Raw genomic sequence first — 22,911 nt, forward strand, 5'->3', positions numbered from 1 at the left:
GACATGGTAGCAATGTAAAAATATCATGTATAAAGGGTAAGCAACACGGTGATGAACAGCGGGAAACCTATGATGTCCACAATCAGACAGCGTCAGCACATTACCCATTACTCAATCGAAGATCGTTTAAATAGAACACATCATGAATTTTCTGAGCTACATACATTTATACCGGATCCCGTAACCGCCGCTTCTCACCTATTGTTGCTCGGGAATTTAGACAGATACTTACCTGGAAGGGCAACGAGGGCTATGATGGGATAAAAGACAACCTGAATATTCATGATTAACATATAGATCCGAAAACTTAAGCTGTACCCAGACCCAAAAATATCGTCAGCCGAATGGAAGATACTCTTCTCCATCGCAGTAACTTCCCAGTCTACAGTTTTTAGAGACCGATCAAGTTGTGTAACACCGCACTCACTGTTCCCCGATTACCCTCGGCGACAGTTACCTCACTCTCTAATATTCCCGGATTCGTAAACATCCATCTAACATCCCACTTTATTGTCCACAGATTCCCAATGGGTTTCTCCGTCTGTGGAGCTGCTGCTTTGTGTCGGTGACGGACGAGATGATCTCACTAACACTCACATATCCCAGCAACAGGAATGGTTTATATTGGGAACTGGGAAACCGTCGGTGACACAACCGGGCTCCGTGTAGACTGACGTTAATTACACTCGCTGAACAAACATCTACTGTTAACTATTTTGTGTCCGGGCACAAAGTGCCTCACGGAAAGGGTAGCAGTTATCATGTGTGATGATATCCATTCTTTATGTTCTGTCTAGTGGACAGTTAGTGCCGGGGAGCAATCTACAGGGCTGATGATAGAATCCGCATCATCTCCCCGCAATCTCGATAATCGTGAGCAGTCGCCTGAAATCGCAATATTTAGATTAATCGTTTCCATTGACGAGTGCATTTCGGGAATCTTGAATCATTTAATCTGACACCTTGATATGGAGGATATGCATTAGAAAATTAAACGGACGGACATGCACCATTCATTATATTTAAATAATGGATTTGGGACCCAGCCAAACATTCGGTTATAAAGACATCCTTCAGATAACTTTTTTAATATTTTCCTCTTACCTCAAACCCTTATCGTGTTGAAGATGATATTCCGACCATGGAGACAAAAGTCGATCCCTGCTCCTACAAATGTCTCGATACATTTTTCCTGGTGACTTCTCAATGTCCATGGCTGTAGGGGAGATGTCACGTACTCCAATCTCAATAATCAAGAGTGTTCAATTGTCATACGTACAGATAACTCAACAATATTTGTTTCCTGCAGCAGCAGAACTCATCTGTAAAGACAGCGCACACACACAGATAACACAAAGAACAAAAGAAAGTTCAATGCTAAATTAATCAATATTTGGGCAAAACCAAAGCTGGAAGTCTCAAGCACAAACAACACTTTCAGTAGTTAGTTCATAGTTTTGTCGGTGTTTGTGGTGGTCAAGAGCCCGGTTGTTATGGAAATAAACAGTTCATGAAACTGGGGTGAGCACAGTTTGCAGACTCCGATATTCTTTCTCGGAGTTTGGAGAGAAGCAAGACCATGGACAGGGTGGTGAGGGTTCCACATGATTGATGGTCCCCATTTCATGACACTGCCTCTTGTAGATTCAATAGATGGTGGATAGTTCAGGTGATGGATAGGACAGGTCGATGGTCACCACGTTGTTTAATCTCCTACATTCCTGGGATTTTGAAGTGCCGAACCAGGCCCTGTGGCAACCGTTCAACATGGTCTCTAACTTAGCCCTGTAGGAGATCGAGAGAACATTCGTCACCACACCGATGTCCTTTCTGCTCTACTCTAACAAAGTCATGTCGTTGACTTTATTTATGATTCAATTAGTTTGCTAGGTCCACGACAGATCTTCAGAAATATTCACGGCCAGGAACATAAAGTTGTTGACTCTCTCCACCATCGAACCGTCGATGAAGACTGGTTAATCGATCCTCGACCTTCTTCTTCTAAAATCAGCAATATACCACTTGCCCGTGGGAAACACATTGATGAAGAGGGTGTGAGATGTCTTGTATTGGACCAGGGGGATAGGATGGAGTCCAGGTATGTGGAAATTAATTCAGTGGGGCAAGAACACGCTGAAACAATGGGTCTACCAGGACAGTCAGACGAAACACATTGGGACTGGGTGACAAATGCTGTGCCTATTTTCAAGAAGGGCTGCAAGGAACATGCGGGTAACTATAGGCCGGTAAGGTTATCTGTAGTTGGTAAGTTGTTGGAGAGTATTCTGAGGGATAGGATATCAATGAATAAATTTATTGGCCAAGTAGTCACATACAAGGAATTTGCCTTGGTGAATGTACATGCATTTGGGTGGGCAAGGGCTGATTAGGGACTGTCAGCATGGTTTTGTACGTTGGAGGTCGTGTCTCACACATCTGATTGTTTTTTTTGAAGGCGTGAGCGAAAAGGTTGATAAAGGCAGAGCTGTAGATGTTGTGTACACGGACTTTATAACAAGAGGAATCGAATATAGGAGCAAAGAGGTCATTCTGCAGTTGTCCACAGCCTTAGTGAGACCACACCTGGAGTATTGTGTGCAGTTTTGGTCCCCTAATTTGAGGAAGGACATTTTTGCTATTGACGGAGCCCAGCGTAGGTTTACAAGGTTAATTCCCGGGATGGCGGGAATGTCATATGCTGAGAGAATGGAGCAGCTGGGCTTGTACACTGTGCAGTTTAGAAGGATGAGAGGGTATCTCATTGACACGTATAAGATTGTTAAGGGTTTGGACACACTAGAGGCAGGAAACATGTTCCCGCTGTTGCGGGAGCCCAGAACCAGGGGCCATACACAGTTTAAGAATACGGGGTAAGCCATTTAGAACGAAGACGAGGAAACACTTTTTCTCTCAGAGAGTGGTGAGTCTGTGGAATCTCTGCCTCAGAGGGCGGTGGAGGCGGGTTCTCTGGATGCTTTCAAGAGAGAGCTAGATAGGGCTCTTAAAAATAGCGGAGTAAGGGGATATGGGGAGAAGGCAGGAACGGGGTACAGATTGTGGATGATCAGCCATGATCATATTGAATGGCGGTGCTGGCTCGAAGGACCGAATGGCCTACTCCTGCACCTGTTGTCTGTTGTATATTGTCTAGTAAAGCGTTCGACAAGGTGCCGCACAGTAGGCTGCTCTGGAAGGTTAGATCTTATGGGATCCAAGAAGAGATATCAGAATCGATAGAAAATTGGCTCCATGGAAGGAAGCAGAGGGTGATGGTGGAAGGTTGCTTCTCTGAATGAAAGCGTGTGACTAGTGGTGTGCCGCAAGGTTCCATTAGAATAATACGTGGAGATGTACGTTGTATAGTTTGGATCAAATATTGCCCAACTCACTGCCGACCACGGCCAACAACACGACCACCTGCGAAGGGAATATTATGGTGGCGGATGGTCACGGGTTAGTCATTAACCTGAAGGCAGAAAAATATATCAATGTTCCACCATTACCGTTACTTTCTGTGCTGGACAATTTCAATTGCACACATTTCCCGTGAATTGAGTGGGAAGAAAGCCAGACACTGTGGGAAGGTACCAAATCCAAGGAGGGTGAATTCCTACTTTAATCGGCAGAAGTTTGGTCCATTGGGAGAAGTATTATTTTTCTAGCATTTCCACGTCTGACCTGTATGACATCTACAGTTCTTTCTTTCTAACCTGCCAACGCAGTTCGATGTTAAGAAGGAGGAGGTGTGGGGACTTGTGAAGTGTATTGGATAAAATCGGCTGGCATCTATTTCGGGTTATTGAGTGACGAAAGAAAGGAGATTGCACGAACATTGAGGGAGATCATTCTCGAACCACTGGCGGCGAGGTCCTAGATGAATGGGAACTAGTTAATGGTGTTCCACTGCTTTAGTAAGGGTGCAGGGATAATTTAGCGAATGATAGTCTGGTGAGCATCATGAGCATCATGTCAACAGTAGGGAAGATATTGTAGACGATAATTTAGGAAAGGATTTACTCACAATTGGATGAAAATTAGTTAATCAGTGGCTTTGAACGCGGCACGTCGTCTTTTACTAATTTGATCCAGGTTTTTTTTAGGAGATAACACATCTAATGGATTGGGATATGGGGTAGAATGTCTGCGTATATTTTTGTAATAAGCCCCTGTCTCACGGTGCGAGTCGACCCACGAGTGAAAGAAAAAATCAGACTCGTGGTTGTGTACGAGATTCAAAGTTTATGTTCAAGGCTTCAACCGTGTTCCTACGGGTCTGACTAAGTTTGCCGTTTACTTGGCATTTCTAGATGTTCCAAGTTCCGCTCCCGAGTTACCAAGTTCTCTCCCCATTTACCAACTTCATCTCCCGAGTTACCAAGTTCCTCTCCCGAGTTACTCTTGAGCCAACAACGACTACTGACGTGTGGAAAAATCATCACATGGTAAAAATGATGTCATGCAGTTTTTTTCACTATAAAAAGCCTCCCATGATTAAATTTCTTAGAGTTGCGGAGTGAAGGCATATGGGGAGAAAGGAGAAACTGGGTACTGATTTTGGATGAACAAAACGGCATTTGATCAAGTCCCCCGTGATAGGGGAATCCGATATTAAGATGCACACGGTCTACAGTGTTTTAGTCGTATGGATTTAAATCTGGTTCATTGATAAAAGGCAGAAGTTTGCGGTGGGAGAACGATGTCCAGGCGGGAGATCTGTGACCAGTGTAGTTACAGCTAGATCGGTGCTGGGACCTCTGTTGATATGACTTTGACATGAAAGTAGAGTACTTAATAGTTGGCCCTAGGTTGCCGACGCCTGTCCTAGATTTCAGACCACATTGTGACCCCCATGTTTTAAACGCGATTTCCGCTTTTAAAGCAGCAATTCATTCACTTAAACGCTTGTTTTTCTTTTGCATTAGACAGACCTCTTGTCTTTAAGACCAGTAATCTTTATATTTTGGGGTACATGGACAATAGTGGATACGTTGAAGCAGGCAGGGACTGTACACGTTTGCAGGGACTGGTTGCGAATGTTGTGTAGACCAGTGCCAGTTGTTCGGCACAGAGCTAGAGGGAAAAGGGGGCAACATTGTCCGGTCCTGGAGATTTCCGGCTTTTCTTTCTTAACAGCCTCTACGTCTCCTCAATTTCTATTGTTAATGATTGAGAAGTGGGCAGACTGGTGTTGGGCAGCCTGGAGGGGGTAGATAGTGGACGATGGCCCAGTCTTTACAGATTGGAGTCAGGCTGTAAGTGGGTATTAAATGGTGGTTGGGGAGGAGTGGGTGAGGAAGGGACCAGTCATGCTGTGAGGAGATGTGAAGTGTTGTTTGGGGAGTGGGGATGGGGTATCAGAGTTACGTTTCTGTTTGTCGAACCTGCAGTAGAACTCGTTCAGGTCGTTGGTCAGCTGACGATTGTACGAGGAGCGGGGGACTTTCCTCCTGACGCTGATGATACCTTGCAAACCCTTCCAAACTGAAGAAGAGTCACTGGCTGAAAAGGAGCATCCCCGCTCCTGTCGACCTCCTCTTTAGACTGTCGGAGCTGTCTGAGTTCTGCAGTGAACCAGGGCTTGTTGTTGTTGAACCAGGTCCGGGTCCTAGTGGAAATGTAACTGTCCACACACAAGCTGACATATGATGATACAGTGTCTGTATGGTCTTCGAGGCTTGTGGTTGCTTCCATGAACACATTCCAATTAGTGCAGTCAAAGCAGGATTGTAGGTTTTCAATGTCCTCGCTTGTCCAACTTTTCATTGTTGTGTCCACAGTCTTAGCAGCTTGTAGTTTCTGCCTGTAGGTCGGTATAAGGTGAACTATGCAATGATTTGACAGACCCAGACCCGCTTGGGGAACAGAACGATATGCGTTCTTGATTGAAGTGTAACATAGAAACATAGAAACATAGAAATTAGGTGCAGGAGTAGGCCATTCGGCCCTTCGAGCCTGCACCGCCATTCAATATGATCATGGCTGATCATCCAACTCAGTATCCCGTACCTGCCTTCTCTCCATACCCTCTGATCCCCTTAGCCACAAGGGCCACATCTAACTCTCTCTTAAATATAGCCAATGAACTAGCCTCGACTACCCTCTGTGGCAGAGAGTTCCAGAGATTCACCACTCTCTGTGTGAAAAAAGTTCTTCTCATCTCGGTTTTAAAGGATTTCCCCCTTATCCTTAAGCTGTGACCCCTTGTCCTGGACTTCCCCAACATCGGGAGCAATCTTCCTGCATCTAGCCTGTCCAACCCCTTAAGAATTGTATAAGTTTCTATAAGATCCCCTCTCAATCTCCTAAATTCTAGAGAGTATAAACCAAATCTATCCAGTCTTTCTTCATAAGACAGTCCTGACATCCCAGGAATCAGTCTGGTGAACCTTCTCTGCACTCCCTCTATGGCAATAATGTCCTTCCTCAGATTTGGAGACCAAAACTGTACGCAATACTCCAGGTGTGGTCTCACCAAGACCCTGTACAACTGCAGTAGAACCTCCCTGCTCCTATACTCAAATCCTTTTGCTATGAAAGCTAACATACCATTCGCTTTCTTCACTGCCTGCTGCACCTGCATGCCTACTTTCAATGACTGGTGTACCAAGACACCCAGGTCTCGCTTCATCTCCCCTTTTCCTAGTCGGCCACCATTTAGATAACAGTCTGCTTTCCTGTTTTTGCCACCAAAATGGATAACCTCACATTTATCCACATTATACTGCATCTGCCAAACATTTGCCCACTCACCCAGCCTATCCAAGTCACCTTGCAGTCTCCTAGCATCCTCCTCACAGCTAACACTGCCCCCCAGCTTAGTGTCATCCGCAAACTTGGAGATATTGCCTTCAATTCCCTCATCCAGATCATTAATATATATTGTAAATAGCTGGGGTCCCAGCACTGAGCCTTGCGGTACCCCACTAGTCACTGCCTGCCATTGTGAAAAGGACCCGTTTACTCCTACTCTTTGCTTCCTGTTTGCCAACCAGTTCTCTATCCACATCAATACTGAACCCCCAATGCCGTGTGCTTTAAGTTTGTATACTAATCTCTTATGTGGGACCTTGTCGAAAGCCTTCTGGAAGTCCAGATACACCACATCCACTGGTTCTCCCCTATCCACGCTACTAGTTACATCCTCGAAAAATTCTATAAGATTCGTCAGACATGATTTACCTTTTGTAAATCCATGCTGACTTTGTCCAATGATTTCACCACTTTCCAAATGTGCTGCTATCCCATCTTTAATAACTGATTCTAGCAGTTTCCCCACTACCGATGTTAGACTAACTGGTCTGTAATTCCCCGTTTTCTCTCTCCCTCCCTTCTTAAAAAGTGGGGTTACGTTTGCTACCCGCCAATCCTCAGGAACTACTCCAGAATCTAAAGAGTTTTGAAAGATTATTACTAATGCATCCACTATTTCTGGAGCTACTTCCTTAAATACTCTGGGATGCAGCCTATCTGGCTCTGGGGATTTATCGGCCTTTAATCCATTCAATTTACCCAACACCACTTCCCGGCTAACCTGGATTTCACTCAATTCCTCCAACTCCTTTGACCCGCGGTCCCCTGCTATTTCCGGCAGATTATTTATGTCTTCCTTAGTGAAGACGGAACCAAAGTAGTTATTCAATTGACCCGCCATATCCTTGTTCCCCATGATCAACTCATCTGTTTCTGACTGCAAGGGGCCTACATTTGTTTTAACTAATCTCTTTCTTTTCACATATCTATAAAAACTTTTGCAGTCAGTTTTTATGTTCCCTGCCAGTTTTCTTTCATAATCTATTTTTCCTTTCCTAATTAAGCCCTTTGTCCTCCTCTGCTGGTCTCTGAATTTCTCCCAGTCCTCCGGTATGCTGCTTTTTCTGGCTAATTTGTACGCATCATCCTTCGCTTTGATACTATCCCTGATTTCCCTTGTTATCCACGGATGTACTACCTTCCCTGATTTATTCTTTTGCCAAACTGGGATGAACAATTTTTGTAGTTCATCCATGCAGTCTTTAAATGTCTTCCATTGCATATCCACCGTCAACCCTTTTAGAATTAATTGCCAGTCAATCTTGGCCAATTCACGTCTCATACCCTCAAAGTTACCTTTCTTTAAGTTCAGAACCATTGTTTCTGAATTAACAATGTCACTCTCCGTCCTAATGAAGAACTCAACCATATTATGGTCACTCTTGCCCAAGGGGGCACGTACAACAAGACTGCTAACTAACGCTTCCACATTACTCAATACCCAGTCTAAAATAGCCTGCTCTCTCGTTGGTTCCTCTACATGTTGATTTAGATAACTATCCCGCATACATTCCAAGAAATCCTCTTCCTCAGCACCCCTGCCAATTTGATTCACCCAATCTATATGTAGATTGATGTCACCCATTATAACGGTTTTGCCTTTGTCGCACGCATTTCTAATTTCCTGTTTGATACCATCTCCAACTTCACTACTACTGTAACAGTGTTTTCGACTCAATGGTGGGGCAAGTCTGTATTTTGGAAGGACTTGGCTGAGGTTAGAAATATCGAAACATAGAAACATAGACAATAGGTGCAGGAGTAGGCCATTCGGCCCTCCGAGCCTGCACCACCATTCAATATGATCATGGCTGATCATCCAATTCAGTATCCTGTACCTGCCTTCTCTCCATACCCCCTGATCCCTTTAGCCACAAGGGCCACATCGAACTCCCTCTTAAAGATAGCCAATTAACTGACCTCAACTACCTTCTGTGGCAGAGAATTCCACAGATTCACCACTCTCTGTGTGAAAAATGTTTTCCTCATCTCAGTCCTAAAATATGTCCCCCTTATCCTTAAACTGTGACCCCTTGTTCTGGACTTCCCCAACATCGGGAACAATCTTCCTGCATCCAGCCGGTCCAACCCCTTAAGGATTGTGTAAGTTTCTATAAGATCCCCCCGCTATCTTCTTGTTAAAGTCCCGCAAGACAATGACCATGGAGTCTAGGAAGTCACTCTCTACCCTCATTACCTGGTCAGCGAGTTGCTTAGCGCCTCTGTACGTAAGCTTGGGGGGGGGGGGATGTAAACTCCAACGAGAATAACAGAGGTAAATTCCATCGGAGAAGAAAAGGGTTTGTAGTTGATAAAGAAGGATTCTAGATTGGGAGAACATATGTTAGACAATACCGTGATAAGGCGGCACCAGTCCTGGTTAGAATAGAAGCGTATTCCACCGCCTCCTGATTTCCCTGCTGCCTCTACTTCACTTCCGCTCTATGTAGTTGAACGGCATTGTCCACGGTCACCACAATCTCTAAAGCCACCTCTTTCAGAACCCTAGGGTGCTGTCCATCCGGTCCAAGTGACCTATCCACCTTCAGCCCATTCAGCTTCCCAAGCACCTTCTCCATAGTAATAGCCACAACACTAACTCCTACCCCCTGACTATGTTGAATTTCAGGCACGTTGCTGGTGTCTTACACTCTGGAGACTGATGCACAAAAGTTATTCAACTCCTCTGCCATTTCTTTATTCCCCATGATCACTTCTCCTGCATCATTCTCTAGCGGTCCAATGTCCACGCTTGCCTCTTTCATACTCTTTGTGTAACAGAATAAATTCTTGCTGTCTTGGTTTATATTATTGGCTAACTTCCCTTCGTATTTCACCCTTTCTCCATGTGTTGTCTTTTTAGTTACCTTCTGTTGTTATTTATAAGCTTCACAATACTCTGGCTTCCCACAAAGCTTTGCTATAATAATAATAATAATAATAATACATTTTATTTGTATAGCGCTTTTCAAGGGCTCAAAGTCGCTTTACAAGGTGAGTCAAGAACAAAACAAAATAGAGCAGTAAGACAGAGATGCAAAGGGGAGGGGTACGTGGGGCTAAGAGTATGCAGAGGTGAAGAGATGGGTCTTGAGGCGGGACTGGAAGATGGTGAGGGACTCAGAATTTCGGATCAATTGTGGGAGGGAGTTCCAGAGCCTGGAAGCTGCCCTGGAGAAGGCACTGTCTCCTAAAGTGCAGAGGTTGGATTTCAGAATGGAGAGGAGACCGACTGAAATGGATCTGAGGGACCGTGAGGGTTGGTAGGGGGAGAGGAGGTCAGTGAGATAAGGGGGGTCCTAGTGGTTGAGGGCTTTGTAGGTGAGGACCAGGATTTTGTAGATGATCCGGTGGGAAATGGGAAGCCAGTGAAGTTCTTTGGGGCTATGTTGCACGTCTTCTCTTTTAATTTTATACTGTCCTTGACTTCCATTGTCAGCCACTGGCGCCTCTTCCTCCACCTCGAAACTTTCTGAATCGTTTGAATGAAAAGATCCTGCATCTTCCGGATTATTCCCAGAAATTCCTGCCATTGCTGTTCCATGATCACCCCTTTCTGTCAACTTTGGCCACCTCCTCCCTCATGCGTGTGTAGTCCACTTTGCACAGAGGTAATACGAACATATCCGAATTCATCTTCTGGCTGTCAAATCGCAGGTTAAATATTATCATATTATGGTCGCTACCTCTGACTGGTTCCTTTACCGTGAATTCCCTTATGAAATCCAGTTCATTACACAACATTAAATCCAACACTGCGTTTTCGCCGGTAGACTCCACTGCCAGGTGCTCTAAGCATCAATCGCGGAGGCCATGTACAAATTCAATTTCTTGGGATTCAGTATCTGAAGCTGATTTTCCCATTTTACCCGCATATTAAAATATTCCATGACGACTGTAGCATTTTCTTTCTTACATGCCGATTGTGTCTTCTGATATAACTTGTCGCCTATATCCTGGCTACTCTTTGGGGGCTGTAACTAACTCCCATTAGGGTATTTTTACCCTTACAATTTCTCAGCTCTACCTACAATGACTCTACGTCTTCTGATCCTATGTCACCCCTCGCTAAAGACCGAATTTAATTCCTTATCAACAGAGCTACCCCACCCCTCTGACCACCTGTCTGTCTTTCCGGTACAACGTATAACCTTGAATATTCAGCTCCCTACTCCGATCCTCTTGCAGCCACGTCTCTGTAATTTCCACAACATCATACCTTCATTAAGGTGAGGGGAGATAATTTAATAGGAATCTGAGGGGGTAATCTTTTCACACATAGGGCAGTGGATAAATGGAACAAACAGCCAGCTGGGTTAGTTGAGGCTTGGACTATCCCAACGTGTAAGAAACTGTTAGATATGTATATGGATAGGACAGGTTTGGAGAAATGCGGGCCAAACGTGGGCAGGTGGAACGAGTGTAGATGGGAAATGATGGCCGTTGAGGGCAAGATTGGCTGAAAGGCCTATTTCCCCGCTGTATCACTCTATGACTATGACTCATATTTGAAACATCAGGTTGAATCGCGGTCCCCACAATCATGAGAGCTTCAGGGAGTTGTACCAGGGTGCTGCAAGAGATGGTTTCTGTTGTCTGTGGGGATAGTGCTCGTGCTCTTTAAACTGGAGGGAAATGAGTGTGGTCTCTGTTTGATGTTCACAAAACGACGAGGACTGTTGTGAGACTGGACACTTGAAAAACATGTCGCCTTAGCACAGGTGTCCATAATCGGAGTTCAGACGCTTCAGGTGACGGTTATGTGGGCATTTAAGTAACGGTTATGCCACCCACCCTGAGCTTCAGGTATACAACATGTTGCCTGATTTGGTAATGGATGTCGGCACTCACAACACTTTGAAAAACAATATTTAGATGAGCTCATGAAACGCAATGATAAGTAAGGCTACCATGCGAGTGATGGAAAAATGGAGAATTGCAGATTGCTTCATGTTGGATTGCATTGGTACCTTGGGCAGAATGTCCTGCTTCTGAATGTCATTATCTGTGACCCCGACTACAATTAGCTCACGAGAATATCAGCAACGCCAACCTACCATCTTTGTTTATCCGAGACATATTTCAGAGAAACTCTGGTGATTTGAGTCGCCAGGAGCTGCCGTTAGACTTTGAATTCCATTCATGATTTCTGCTGAGCTAAATGTATTCCTTTGTGGAAAAACATTGCATGGGAGGTTTCCGGGAGGCAGCCCCGGTACTGTCATTAATGTAGCGGAAATATAGTTGGGAGATGGTACCAGTGTACATGTAGAACAAGTACTGTTCAACGTCAAGGACAAAAAAGGCAGGCATACCTGGGGCCCATCCGAGCGCCCATGGCCACGCCTTTAACTTGAAGAAAATGAATGGAGTCCGAAGAGAATTTGTTGAGAGCGAGGATGTCTGCCAGGTAGGGAAGAATACTAGTAGGGTGAAATCAATTTGCTCCTTATTCGAAGAAGAAACTTACAAAATTCTTAAGGGGTTGGACTGGCTAGATGCAGGAAGATTGTTCCCGATGTTGGGGAAGTCCAGGACAAGGGGTCACAGCTTAAGGATAAGGGGGAAATCTTTTAAAAATGAGATGAGAAGAACTTTTTTCACACAGAGAGTGGTGAATCTCTGGAACTCTCTGCCACAGAGGGTAGTCGAGGCCAGTTCATTGGCTATATTTAAGAGTGAGTTAGATATGGCCCTTGTGGCTAAGGGGATCAGAGGGTATGGAGAGAAGGCAGGTACGGGATACTGAGTTGGATGATCAGCCATGATCATATTGAATGGCGGTGCAGGCTCGAAGGGCTGAATGGCCTACTCCTGCACCTAATTTCTTTGTTTCTATGTTTCTAAGAACCGGAATGCATTGAGACCTTCCTCGTGGAGATAGACACAAAATGCTGGAGTAACTGAGCGGGCAGGCAGCATCTCTGGAAGATTCTGCCTGTCACCCTGAGTTTCTCCAGCATTTGTCTCTATCTTCGATATAAACCAGCATCTGCGGTTCCTTCCTACACCTTCCTCTTTGTGGACGAAGGTGTACGGGGACCGGACGTCCGTGGCAAAGATTGTCTAGAAATTGAAAGTTATTGAAGAGTTAAACGGCGTATTATGTGTCTCTCGTGTACAAGGAAGGGATTTGACAAGGGGAGAGAAGCAAGAATCAAGGTGTGTGGAGATGAGGTCAGTGGGGCAAAGCAGACAAACGCAGTGGGTCTGCAAGGGAAGTTCTGTTGGTGTATTTTGGGGAGGCGATATAACCAGAGATGATGAGATCATCTGAAGAAGGGTTTCGGGCCGAAACGTTGCCTATTTCCTTCGCTCCATAGATGCTGCTGCACCCGCTGAGTTTCTCCAGCATTTTTGTGTACCTATTGATCGTCTGTGGGGTCATGGTGAAGGGGTAGGTATGAGGACGTGACCGCGAGATGCCACGGTGGAGGTCAGACTGCCTGGCTACATTTGGCACCTCCCTTGCCGGCGGGCTTAAAAAATGTTTGTGGTTTGTTGATGAGTGAGCTACAGAAGGGGGAAATTTGAGTGAGTTAGGGTAGTCGAGGTGTCGCCAAGGGTAGACACAAAATGCTGGAGCAATTCAGCGTGTTAGGCAGCATCTCTGGTGAAAATGGATATGTGAGATTTCGGGTAGAGCACCATATCAATTTGCTCCAGAGATGCTGCTTGACGGGTTGAGATGCTCCAGCATCCTTGGGTCCAGGTCTATAGCTGCCTGACAGTGGAAACATGGGTAGACAGAGTGGTATTTGGAGCACTGTGTGCATTTTTGATCGCCCTGTTTTTGGAAAGGCATGGAGGTTTTGAGAGGGAGCAGAAGAGTTTTACCAGTAGGCTGTCTCGATTAGTCAGCATTAGGTACAAGGCAAGGTTGAACAAACTTGGATTGTTATCGCTGGAACTTCAGCAGCTGAGGAAGAACTGATAGCAAAATATAAAATAACGAGGCACATAGATAGGTCTCACAGTCGAAACTTTTTCCAGAGTGTAAATGTCAAGATCTAGAGACCTTTTAGCTTTAAAGTGAGGTCGGGTTTAAAGGAGATATGCAGGTGAGGTATTTGCACAAACTCGCCAGCCCTCACATACCACAACCCCACACCACACACACGCACTTCACACACACATAATCCCACATACATGCCCGCCACCACACACATATACATATTCCACTCCCCACACACACACTCACCATCCCACACACTCTATCCCACATCCACCGCACTCACACACACACACACACACACACACACACACACACACACACACACACACACACACACACACACACACACACACACACACACACACACACACACACACACACACACACACAGACACACACACACACACACACACACACACACACACACACACACACACACACACACACACACACACACACACACACATACACACACAATGCCAGAGCCACCACACGCACATACCCATTCCACCCCCCCACACACACACACACGCACGCACACACACACACGCATGCACACACGCACACACACACACACACACATACACACACACACACACACACATACACACACACACACACACACACAATGCCACAGCCACCACACGCCCATACCCATTCCACCCCACACACACAAACACACACACACACACCCACGCACACACACACGCATACACACACACACACACACACGCACACACACACACCCACACATGTACACACACATACACACGCACACACACACAATGCCACAGCCGCCACACGCCCATACCCATTCCACCCCCCCCCACACAAACACATGTAGTTGAAATGAGGTTCAGAGAGATATATTTTCCACACGGACATGGTGGATAGAACAGACCATTGTATTAGACGCCTTATGGTAAGTCGAGGGAAACTTGATCACCCGGGAGAACGGACGTAGACACAGCATCAGGCCGAAACTCCCAGCTAAGGCAGTGACGGGATGTGTGCATTCAGCAGCAAGAGTGAGAGAATGAGACAGGAGCTCAGTCAGACGCACGGGGTGGGGATATAATCCGTAAACGAATCAGAGAGAATATTTTTGATTTTACCGTGAGCTGACACTGGCAATGAACGACTACGTCCGAATCTGCTCCTGTTTTTGACCTCGTGGATTCCACTCCGTATCGACTTTGAGGACATTTGGATGGAGTTCAGTCGCATTGGGGCACAGACGGAATGACTGAGCGCTTGATATTAAGCAACAAGATGCTGGGATTCTCATTTGGAAAGAAGGCGACGTGATTTACCATTGGGCATTCACTCGTCTGATCATGTTTGTGGAGCGAGTCTGTGAAGAGACTGACCTGAGTCCGTGTGACAGCAGCGCCGGCGTAATACCGCTCAACATAGGGTTAGGGTTAGGGTTAGGGTTAGACCGGCAAACAGGACTGTCAGAAGAAGCACGTTGGGACTGGGTGGCAAATGTGGTGCTTATTTTCAAGAAGGGCTGCAAGGGACATGCGGGGAACTATAGGCCGGTAAGGTTAACATCTGTAATTGGTAAGTTGCTGGAGAGTATTCTGAGGGGTAGGATATCAATGAATAAGTTTATTGGCCAAGTAATCACATACAAGGAATTTGCCTTGGTGAATTTACAGGCATTTGGGTGGGCAAGGGCAAATTAGGGATAGTCGGCATGGTTTTGTACGTTGGAGGTCGTGTCTCATAAATCTGATTGATTGTTTTGAGGACGTGAGCAAAAAGGTTGATAAAGCCAGAGCTGTAGATGTTGTGTACACGGACTTTATAACAAGAGGAATCGAATATAGGAGCAAAGAGGTCCTTCTGCAATTGTCCAGAGCCCTAATGAGACCACACCTGGAGTATTGTGTGCAGTTTTGGTCCCCTAATTTGAGGAAGGACATTTTTGCTATTGAGGGAGCCCAGCGTAGGTTTACAAGGTTAATTCCCGGGATGGCGGGAATGTCATATGCTGAGAGAATGGAGCAGCTGGGCTTGTACACTGTGCAGTTTAGAACGATGAGAGGGATTCTCATTGAAACGTATAAGATTGTTAAGGGTTTGGACACACTAGAGGCAGGAAACATGTTCCCGCTGTTGGGGGAGCCCAGAACCAGGGGCCAGACACAGTTTAAGAATAAGGAGTAAGCCATTTAGAACAAAGATGAGGAAACACTTTTTCTCACAGAGAGTGGTGAGTCTGTGGAATTCTCTGCCTCAGAGGGCGGTGGAGGCGGATTCTCTGGATGCTTTCAAGAGAGAGCTAGATAGGGATCTTAAAAATTGCGGGGTAAGGGGATATGGGGAGAAGACAGGAACGGGGTACTGATTGTGAATGATCAGCCATGATCACATTGAATGGCGGTGCTGGCTCGAAGGGCCAAATGGCCTACTCCTGCACCTGTTGTCTGTTGTCTATTGTCTAGTAAAGCGTTCGACAAGGTGCCGCACAGTAGGCTGCTGTGGAAGGTTCGATCTTATGGCATCCAAGAAGAGATATCAGAATGGATAGAAAATTGGCTCCAAGGAAGGAAGCAGAGGGTGATGGTGGAAGGTTGCTTCTCTGAATGAAGGCCTGTGATTAGTGGTGTGCCACAAGGTTACATTAGAATAATACGTGGAAATGTACGTTGTATAGTTTGGATCAAATATTGCCCAACTCACTGCGGACCACGACCAACAACACGACCACCTGCGAAGGGAATATTAAGGTGGCGGGTGGTCACGGGTTAGTCATTAACCCGAAGGCGGAAAGATATATCAATGTTCCACCATTACCTTTACTTTCTGTGCTGGACAATTTCAATTGCACACATTTCCCGTGAATTGAGTGGGAAGAAAGCCAGACACTGTGGGAAGGTACCAAATTCAAGGAGGGTGAATTCCTACTTTAATCGGCAGAAGTTTGGTCCATTGGGAGAAGTATTTTTTTCTTGCATTTCCACGTCTGACCTGTATGGCATCTACAGTTCTTTATTTCTAACCTGCCAACGCAGTTCGATGTTAAGAAGGAAGAGGTTTGGGGACTTGTGAAGTGTATTGGGTAAAATCCGCTGGCATCTATTTCGGGTTATTGAGTGACGAAAGAAAGGAGATTGCACGAACATTGAGGGAGGTCATTCTCGAACCACTGGCGGCGATGTCCTAGATGAATGGAAACTAGCTAATGGTGTTCCACTGCTTTAGTAAGGGTGCAGGGATAATTTAGCGAATGATAGTCTGGTGAGCATCATGAGCATCATGTCACCAGTAGGGAAGGTATTGTAGAGGATAATTTAGGAAAGGATTTACTCACATTTGGATGAAAATTAGTTAATTAATGGCTTTGAACGCGGCACGTCGTGTTTTACTAATTTGATCCAGTTTTTTTTTAGGAGATAACACATGTAATGGATTGGGATAGGGTGTAGAATGTCTGCGTATATTTTTGTAATAAGCCCCTGTCTCACGGTGCGAGTCGACCCACGAGTGACCCAGAGTGAAAAAAAAATCAGACTCGTGGTTGTGTACGAGATTCCAAGTTTATGTTCAAGGGTTCAACCGTGTTCCCACGGGTCTGACTAAGTTTGCCATTTACTTGTCATTTCTAGATGTTCCAAGTTCCTCTCCCGAGTTACCAAGTTCTCTCCCCATTTACCAAGTTCCTCTCCCGAGTTACCAAGTTCCTCTCCCGAGTTACTCTTGAGCCAACAACGACTACTGACGTGTGGAAAAATCATCACATGGTAAAAATGATGTCATGCCGTTTTTTTCACTATAAAAAGCCTCCCATGATTAAATTTCTTAGAGTTGCGGAGTGAAGGGATATGGGGAGAAAGGAGAAACTGGGTACTGATTTTGGATGAACAAAACGGCATTTGATCAAGTCCCCCGTGATAGGGGAATCCGATATTAAGATGCACACGGTCTACAGTGTTTTAGTCGTATGGATTTAAAACTGGTTCATTGATAAAAGGCAGAAGTTTGCGGTGGGAGGACGATGTCCAGGCGGGAGATCTGTGACCAGTGTAGTTACAGCTAGATCGGTGCTGGGACCTCTGTTGATATGACTTTGACATGAAAGTAGATTACTAAATAGTTGGCCGTAGGTTGCCGACGCCTGTCCTAGATTTCAGGACTCATTATGACCCCCATGTTTTAAACGCGATTTCCGCTTTGAAAGCAGCAAATCATTCACTTAAACGCTTGTTTTTCTTTTGCATTAGACAGACCTCTTGTCTTTACGACCAGTAATCTTTATATTTTGGGGTACATGGACAATAGTGGATACGTTGAAGCAGGCAGGGACTGTACACGTTTGCAGGGACTGGTTGAAAATGTTGTGTAGACCAGTGCCAGTTGTTCGGCACAAAGCTTGAGGGAAAAGGGGGAAACATTGTCCGGTCCTGGAGATTTCCGGCTTTTCTTTCTTCTTAACAGCCTCTACGTCTCCTCAATTTCTATTGTTAGTGATGGAGAAGTGGTCAGACTGGTGTTGGGCAGCAAGGAGGGGGTAGATAGTGGACGATGGCCCAGTCTTTACAGATTGGAGTCAGGCTGTAAGTGGGTATTAAATGGTGGTTGGGGAGGAGTGGGTGAGGAAGGGGTCTGTCATGCTGTGAGGAGGTGTGAAGTGTTGTTTGGGGAGTGGGGATGGGGTATCAGAGTTACGTTTCTGTTTGTCGAACCTGCAGTAGAACTCGTTCAGGTCGTTGGTCAGCTTACGATTGTCCGAGGAGCGGGATACTTTCCTCCTGTCGCTGATGATACCTTGCAAACCCTTCCAAACTGAAGACGAGTCACTAGCTGAGAACTTGCTCCTCAACATTGAGGAGCAAGTTTCTGTTTCTATAAACAGATTTAAATCCCTTCTTAATGATGTTGAAGCGGGCTCTTCTGTCTGTACATGCTTTGTTTGATGATGTTCTGACTGTGACTCTATTTATATGTTCTCTGTTGTTTTTAAATTATTGTCTGTAACTGTGGAACTGTGCTGCTGCCTGTCTTGGCCAGGACTCTCTTGTAAAAGAGATTTTTAATCTCAATGAGACTTCTCCTGGTTAAATAAAGGTTAAATAAAATAAAAATAAAAACATTCCTTTCCTTTCCTTGGCAGCTCTGATTCCTCTTCTCAGCTTGTACTTGGCCTGCTTGTAGAGGTCTGCATCCCCGCTCCTGTAGGCCTCCTCCTTAGACTGTCGGAGCTGTCTGATTTCTGCAGTGAACCAGGGCTTGTTGTTGTTGAAGCAGGTCCGGGTCCTAGTGGAAATGCAACTGTCCGCACAAAAGCTGACATATGATGATACAGTGTGGTCATCGAGGCTGTGGTTGCTTGCCTGAATACATTCCAATCCGTGCCGTCAAAGCAGGATTGTAGGTTTTCAATGCTTGTCCAACTTTTCATTGATGTGTCCACAGGCTTAGCAGCTTGTAGGTTCTGCCTGTAGGTTGGTATAAGGTGAACTATGCAATGATTTGAGAGACCCAGACCCGCCCGGGGAACATAACGATATGTGTTCTTGATTGAAGTGTAACAGTGGTCGAGTGTTCTCGAATCACTGGTGGGGCAAGTCTGTATTTTGGAAGGTCTTGGCTGAGGTTAGAAACTTCGAAACATAGAAAATAGGTGCAGAAGTAGGCTTTTCGGCCCTTCGAGCCTGCAGCGCCATTCAATATGATCATGGCTGATCATCCAACTAGGTATCCTGTACCTTCCATCTCTCCATACCCCCTGATCCGCTTAAGCACAAGGGCCACATCTAACTCCCTCTTAAATATAGCCAATGAACTGTCCTCAAGTACCTTCTGTGGCAGAGAATTCCACAAATACACCACTCTCTGTGTGAAAAATGTTTTCCTCATCTCGGTCCTAAAAGATTTCCCCCTTATCCTTAAACTGTGACCCCTTGTTCTGGCCCTCCCCAACATCGGGAACAATCTTCCTGCATCTAGCCTGTCCAACCCCTTAAGAACTGTGTAAGTTTCTATGAGATCCCCCCTCTATCTTCTTGTTAAAGTCCCCCAAGACAATGAGCATGGAGTCTATGTAGTCTCTCTCTGCCCTCATTACCTGGTCAGCGAGTTGCGTAGCGCCCCTGTACGCAGGCTTGGTGTGGGGGGGGGGGTGTAAACTCCAACGAGAATAACAGAGGTAAACTCCATCGGAGAATAAAAGGGTTTGTAGTTTATAAAGAAGGATTCTAGATTGGGAGAACATATGTTAGACAGTACCGTGATATGGCTGCACCAGTCCTGGTTAGAATAGAAGCGTATTCCACCGCCTCTTGATTTCCCCGCCGCCTCTACTTCACCGTCCGCTCTATGTAGTTGAACGGCATTGTCCACGGTCTCCACAATCTCTAAAGCCACCTCTTTCAGAACCCTAGGGTGCAGTCCATCCGGTCCAAGTGACCTATCCACCTTCAGCCCATTCCGCTTCCCAAGCACCTTCTCCATAGTAATAGCAACAATACTAACTCCTACCCCCTGACTATGTTGAATTTCAGGCACGTTGCTGGTGTCTTACACTCTGAAGACTGATGTACAAAAGTTATTCAACTCCTCTGCCATTTCTTTATTCCATTTTATCACCTCTCCTGCATCATTCTCTAGCGGTCCAATGTCCACGCTTGCCTCTTTCATACTCTTTGTGTAACAGAATAAACTCTTTCTGTCTTGGTTTATATTATTGGCTAACTTCCCTTCGTATTTCACCTTTTCTCCACGTATTGCCTTTTTATTTACCTTCTGTTGTTATTTAAAAGCTTCACAATACTCTGGCTTCCCACGTATCTTTGCTATGATATACGCCTTCTCTTTTAATTTTATACTGTCCTTGACCTCCATTGTCAGCCACGGTCGCCTCTTTCTCCACATCGACTCTTTCTGAATCGTTTGAATGAAAAGATCCTTCATCTTCCGGATTATTCCCAGAAATTCCTGCCATTGCTGTTCCATCATCACCCCTTTCTAGTCAACATTGGCCACCTCCTCCCTCGTGACTCTGTAGTCCGCTTTGCACAGCTGTAATACGAACATATCCAAATTCATCTTTTGGCTGTCAAATCGCAGGTTAAATATTAACATATTGTGGTCGCTACCTCCGTCTCGTTCCTTTACCGTGAATTCCCTTATGAAATCCAGTTCATTACACAACATTAAATCCAAAACTGCCTTTTCCCTGGTAGTCTCCACTGCAAGGTGCTCTAAGAATCCATCGCGGAGGCAATGTACAAATTCACTTTCTTGGGATTCAGTATCTGAAGCTGATTTTCCCAGTTTACCTGCATATTAAATTATTCCATGACCACTCGAGCATTTTCTTTCTTACATGCCAATTGTTTCTCCTGATATAACTTGTAGCCTATATCCTGGCTACTCTTTGGGGGCCTGTAAATAACTCCCATTAGGGTATTTTTACCCTTACAATTTCTCAGCTCTACCCACAATGCCTCTACATCTTCTGATCCTATGTCACCCCTCGCTAAAGACCGAATTGAATTCCTTACCAACAGAGCTACCCCATCCCTCTGACCACCTGTCTGTCTTTCCGGATCAACGTATAACCTTGAATATTCAGCTCCCTGCTCCGATCCTCTTGCAGCCATGTCTCTGTAAATCCCACAACATCATACCTTCATTAATGTGAGGAGAGAAGATTTAATAGGAATCTGAGTGGGTAAGCTTTTCACACATAGGGCAGTGGATACATGGAACAAACAGCCAGCTGGGCTAGTTGAGGCTGGGACTATCCCAACGTGTAAGAAACTGTTAGATATGTATATGGATAGGACAGGTTTGGAGAAATGCGGGCCAAACGTGGGCAGGTGGGACGAGTGTAAATAGGAAATGATGGCCGTTGAGGGCAAGATTGTCTGAAGGGCCTATTTCCCCTCTGTATCACTCTATGACTATGACTCATATTTGAAACATCAGGTTGAATCGCGGTACCAGTAATCATGAGAGCTTCAGGGACTTGTACCAGGGTGCTGCAGGATATGGTCTCTGCTGTCTGCGAGGATAGTGCTCGTGCTCTTTAAACTGGAGGGAAATGAGTGTGGACTCTGTTTGATGTTCACAAAACGACGAGGACTGTTTTGAGACTGGACACTTGAAAAACATATCGCCTTAGCACAGATGTCCATAATCGGAGTTCAGACGCTTCAGGTGACGGTTATGTGGGCATTTAAGTAACGGTTATGCCACCCACCCTGAGCTTCAGGTATACAACATGTTGCCTGATTTGGTAATGGATGTCGGCACTCACAACGCTTTGAAAAACAATATTTAGATGAGCTCATGAAACGCAATGATATGTAAGGTTACCATGCGAGTGATGGAAAAATGGAGATGTGTAGATTGCTACATGTTGGATGGCATTGGTACCTTGGGCAGAATGTCCTGCTTCTGAATGTCATTATCTGTGACCCAGACTCCAATTAGCTCACGAGAATATCAGCAACCCCAACCTACCATCTTTCTTAATCCGAGACATATTTCAGAGCACCTCTGGTGATTTGAGTCGCCAGGAGCTGCTGTAAGATTTTGAATTCCATTCATGATTTCTGCTGAGTTAAATGTATTCCTTTGTTGAAAAACATCGCATGGGAGGTTTCCGGGAGGCAGCCCCGGTACTGTCATTAATGTAGCGGAAATATAGTTGGGAGATGTTACCAGTGTACGTGTAGAACAAGTACTGTTCGACGTCAAGAACAAAAAAGGCAGGCATACCTGGGGCCCATCCGAGCGCCCATGGCTAACTCTTTAACTTGAAGAAAATGAATGGAGTCGGAAGAGAATTTGTTGAGGGCGAGGATGTCTGCCAGGTAGGGAAGAATACTAGTAGGGTGACATCAATTTGCTCCTTATTCGAAGAAGAACCGGAATGCATTGAGACCTTCCTCGTGGAGATAGACACAAAATGCTGGAGTAACTGAGCGGGCAGGCAGCATCTCTGGAAGATTCTGCCTGTCACCCTGAGTTTCTCCAGCATTTGTCTCTATCTTCGATATAAACCAGCATCTGCGGTTCCTTCCTACACCTTCTTCTTTGTGGATGAAGGTGTACGGGGACTGTACGTCCGTGGCAAAGATTGTCTAGAAATTGAAAGCTATTGAAGGGTTGAACGGCGTATTGGGTGC

The sequence above is a fragment of the Amblyraja radiata genome, chromosome 48 (genome assembly GCF_010909765.2).
Source record: "Amblyraja radiata isolate CabotCenter1 chromosome 48, sAmbRad1.1.pri, whole genome shotgun sequence".
Taxonomy (NCBI): domain Eukaryota; kingdom Metazoa; phylum Chordata; class Chondrichthyes; order Rajiformes; family Rajidae; genus Amblyraja; species Amblyraja radiata.